The sequence below is a fragment of the Lepisosteus oculatus genome, unplaced genomic scaffold, assembly GCF_040954835.1.
Source record: "Lepisosteus oculatus isolate fLepOcu1 unplaced genomic scaffold, fLepOcu1.hap2 HAP2_SCAFFOLD_37, whole genome shotgun sequence".
Classification (NCBI taxonomy): domain Eukaryota; kingdom Metazoa; phylum Chordata; class Actinopteri; order Semionotiformes; family Lepisosteidae; genus Lepisosteus; species Lepisosteus oculatus.
The window spans coordinates 1,195,801-1,200,885 of NW_027167902.1; positions in this window are offsets into that span (position 1 = coordinate 1,195,801).

Here is a 5,085-nt window from a genome sequence, read left to right on the forward strand (position 1 = left end):
CACCTATTTGTAATCAATACACAAAATCCTATTGAATTTCAGGTACTTGTTTATTCAGCATTGCTTGACTCCGCGGACTCCTTGTTGTTTCAATATTCTAGCAATAGGACTAATCGCCAATACAGTGCCGTTGTAATCTATTCCTTCTGCCAGCAGAGGACGGTATTCGCACAGCCAGTTCAGGATAAGATACGGTCCTCGCAGTTCACAGTACAACTGGCCAAAGCCGTATTCGGAATATGCTCTCGATAACCTCGTTTAGTTTAAGTACGGCCATATTTCATATCAACCCACAGATGCATTGCATAAACACTAGAATTCTGGTTGTACTTAAATTGACCTTATACGTTTTGGATTATGTTTAACCTTCTTCAATTTCTTCAACCATATTTTGAGATGATTACGTTTACAGAAGCAAATATTATTCAGTGCTTTTTCTTCACTCCTTTAATCAAACCCACATTTCTATAAGGAGGGCCATTGTGAAACTCCCCAAAGTGAGCTGAATTAATCTTTCATTCTTCACACCTGCGAAGTCATTCCTTCATTGTGTAATATGAAGGCCTTTCATTATTCACGTATACTACAACATCTGAAAATAATGGGTCTTGAAATAGTTGAATGAAAGAAAATCCTGAATAACTCCTCCAAATGCGTGTTACACTTTCATCAAGTACACACACTTTGAATGTGATGAACTATAAAAAGTTATTTTAACCATACCCAATGGAGCTCAGGAGTGCGATTGCATACACAATCATGTTTTCAGTGTTTGGACATCAGCCGTACATCAGAACAATCATTTCACTAACACAGCTCCGTGTTGAGTGACTTCCCTCCAAGAACACAAAGTCACTTTCCCTTAGCAATTATTGCATGGACTTTGATTATCTGCCTTCTGCATCAAGCCCTGTATTATATACGGTACAAAGCCAAGCTTTGGGATAGTGCTTTGTTTGGATCCTTGTCTTGATCCTTTTGGATCCCAGGCTGCTCATTTGCAAATGAGTTTTGACATTAATTATAGTGACTATAGCAATGAGCTGGCACTGTGGTTCACAGAGCTGGGGTCCTGGGTTCAATTCCTGGGGTGCAGTCTGGATGGAATTGTATGTTCTCCCTTCATTTGTGTGGATTTCTTCCAGGTGCTCCAGTTTCTTCCCACAGTCCAAAGACATACAGTACTAGTAGGTTAAGGTGGAACTACAGTCCCAATTTTGCAGACACAAAATTATTTAATTTCAGTCACAAAATAAAATCATTGACATTATAGAAAAACTTTACAAACTCAAAATTGAGCACAAAATCATGAATTTTGTGAAAGGACTGTAAGTTACGCCATGTTGTAACAAATTCGCATTCAAGTTCCACACAAATTGCGATGTGATGCAGCCCTTCCTGCTCACTAATCACTGTAATGACTAATGCAATGTGATGTAGGAGAGAAAGGGTATAGGTTATGCAGCAAACATTTCACTGCAAAAAACGTTCCATTCCAAGGTTCTTTATGCAGAGTTAACAATGTAGTATTATTTATTGGCAAAAACGTAAAAAAGTTGAGAGCAATATTTCCATTGGATTAAACGAGATGTATTCACAAGCCTGCTCCTTTACAATGTCACAGGGCCACAACAGATTATAGGAAGTTTTGCTGCCTCGTTCTGAATCGCAGAACATGGTAATTCTTTAACCTTGAAATGTAGTCTATTTTGTGATGTAATGATGCAATGTCCCTTTACTGAGAGCCAGCAATCAACGGATGTGTCTGATCGTGAATGGTTTTCCCTGTTGTTTGTTGTATTACTTGGTGTTGCATTTTAAGCTGTGCATGAGGCAGGACCCGGAGGCTGCTGCTTCTGCTGGTGCTTCTGCTGGGATTGAGGAAGAGCTGAGCGCCATGTAAGGCAAAGACACTGTGTTCCACTTTATCAGGTGCCTGGAGTGTAAGAGCTGCAGATAATATTGAGTCACATTAATCCCAACATATTTCAAATATTATGAAAATTAAATAAATTAAATCAAATAACTTTCATTAAAAAAATCAATCACTCTTTACCTTGCTTTTTCAGTTGTTTTTAAGGAAAATTGATGCCGAGAATGTGTGAATACTGCTTTTTGATGGTTCCAAGACCAATGTGACCTGTTCTATTGCCTGCTAATTGTACGTTCCAGGTTGAAAAATTATTTTTAGGAGGTCAAGGTGTATGAATGATAAGAGAAAAACTGAAATAACCACAGCTACGCAAACACCAGTCCACCAAAAAAAAATCATTTAATTAAAATAAGGTAACATTTTTTTTTCATCATCATACGGATGAACTGTGCTAAATGTGTTTCTAAAAAGAAAAAGCAGGACATGAGTCGTGAGCCAAGATCATGACTCTTTTGCTCTTCTTCACATCAGTTTTCATCTGCGAGGAGGAGGAGGAGGGCGGCTCCTGATGTGCTGACACTTGGGGAAGTGCCTCTGTGCCGGCCTGGGGGCAAAGCGCCGGCCGCAGTGAGGGCAGGGCACGTAGTCGGGGTTTGGATTCGCGGGGGGCTGGGGCAGGTTCACAACTTTCCCTCCTTGCGTGATCACCTGCTGCACCTCCCTGGCCTGTTTGATGCTCCGAATGAAATCCTCGTGCTTCTGCCTCCAGTTGTTCTTTCTCAGCTGGGAACAGGAAATGAAACCAATAAAACAGCTTCCAGAAAAAAGTCCAGACTAGCACTGCGTACACAGTCTGGTCACAAACCATTCACAAGGCAAGAAAATATCAATACAGTAATAACGTAGCTTTCTGGGGCTACCTTTCAGGTCATTGGGTAGAGAGTACAATTTACGTAGTTATGGTTTTGTTTCCTGTGAGTGCTATTTGCTTGATATGTAGATTTTTACAACAGAATTCAGAAGTCACTAAGACACATTTATTCTGTCTGGCAAATGTGCCTTTGCGGCAGTTTTTCAGAAGAGTACTTCATAAAACACTTATTTATTGTTTACATTGATTTATAAGCTGAGTCTGACTCTAGGAGAAAAAAAGGGAAGCTTGGAAAGAGTTTAAGGATAGCCCTTACCACGATTGGCGGTTTAACCTTCTTCTTATGGATGTATGTCTCCAGTTCTGTTCCCTTGGCCCTGTGCTTGAAAGAGTCAAAAACCTTCCTCTTTGAATTCTGAAGCTTCTTGCAGATCTTGCTGTGTTTCTCCAGCCTCTCTACAGCAAACGTCCCGTGACACAGTTCACAGGGCACCAGCTGAGGGTTTCCACTCTGGCTATTCTCATATGGAAATTGCTCAGCGGTAGGGCACATCAGACTTGTAGGGGACAAATATCTGTTTTCCACTGACAGAGTTTGTTCATCCAGACATGTGGTGTTATTTCTGAAGTGGCCCTGCGCGGCCTGTGCCGCTGACAGGTCGCTTTCAGGGAGCCTTGCTTTCTTGAGATACTTTCTCCTTCCACAGGGGACGTCTTCTAGCCCACGGCTGCAAGGGCTCACTTGACGTCTCTCCTGATGGGAAAGCGCAGAGGGAAAGTGCGATTCTGCGCATCCGCCATCTTCCATTGGAGAACCATAATCAAGGTTGTCTCCTCTGATAGGAAGGGCTTTCCTTGGAGTGAAGGCTTTTTGCTTCTCCATTCTGCAGGTCAGAAGAGGCACGGCCTTAGAGCGGTGGTTGGCCCATGGTCCTCTGGGGCAAAGCTCGCTCTGCCTCGCCTCTATTTTCCCTTCCGGCCACCTCTCTGGAGTCTTCCATCTCTCTCGGAACCATCCTCAGCTCCTCCTGAGCTCTGAAGAGCTTCGCCTGCATCATGGCCTCCTTCTGGCGAATCTCGTCCTTCATCATGGCCTCCTTCCGGCGCATCTCATCCTGCAGGCTGGCCTCCCTCCGGCGATGCTCCTCCTTCAGCGCGGCCTCTGCCTCGGCCACTTTTCGTAGCTCCTCTTGCAACTGAAAGTGCTCCTTCCCATTGGCATGAGAAGGGCATTGCCCTGGAGGGGTCGCCACCATGGGGAGGACAGTCCTGTCCTTAGGTTTGCGTACTCTTGAGCCCCTCCTGCCCGGCCTCTCGCAGGGCCTCTCATGACCATCCTGAGGCGGGGTGGGGGCAAACAAGGAATCACTCTGTGCGTCCGGGCGGTCCACAGCCCGAACCTCACCAGGGCCGGAGACTTTCCTGTTACCCATAGGCTTCAGGGGGTAAGACCGATCATACCCCACAATGTTCTTCTCGGGGCCCTGTTGGGCTTGGAAGCGATAGCTGTTCCCCATCTTCTTCTCCGCAGCGTATTTGACATATTGGAAACATTTTCTCATCTTCTGTAGAGCTGCCTCCTGCCGCCGATTGTACATGGCGATCATTTTTTTCTCCTTTTCCTGCATCAGTTTCTCTTGGAAGGTGTCCTTCAGAAGCTGTATCTTGGGAGGCGGGCAGTACGTGGAGATCAGATCCTGTTGCCTTAAGGGCGCGGGTCGATTCGAGTCTGTGTCCTTCGGGGAGGGGGACAGAGCACCAGGCTTAGGACTGGGCTCCATTGGCAAATGAGATATGAGCTTTGTTTCCCAGGTATCTGGAAAAGGCAAAAATGGCAAATAAATGATATCCTGCACAGTCTAGTATGGTCTAATAGAAAAGAATAAAAAAAAACAATTCAGGAAATACACAACTTTTTAATATTAAACCTAATGGTGTTGAATGCTGCATGCTGACTCAGTAGGAGACAGATCCTAAACATAAACATTATAATAAACATTTGTTTCCCAAATAACATTCTCAATGTTCAGAATGCTTAAAGTCATGAGCTTTTTTAAAAATGTTTAACTGAAACCTGGAAATGTGCTATTTCATTTCAAAGCTTGTATTATATCTATGATATAAATGTTTTTTTATATAAAATTAACCCATTATGCAACAGGGGTTTGAGCAAAAGTCACTGTGAATAAGGGAATTTATCAATATTAATTAGCCGTTTCACTACATTATAGATAGCTGAAGGATTATGATACAGTATATCGATTTCGCTACAAATTGACAAGCATATTTGATGACACTTACCAAACAAGTTTTAAACAGCGGAGAAATAGTTCACCACGAC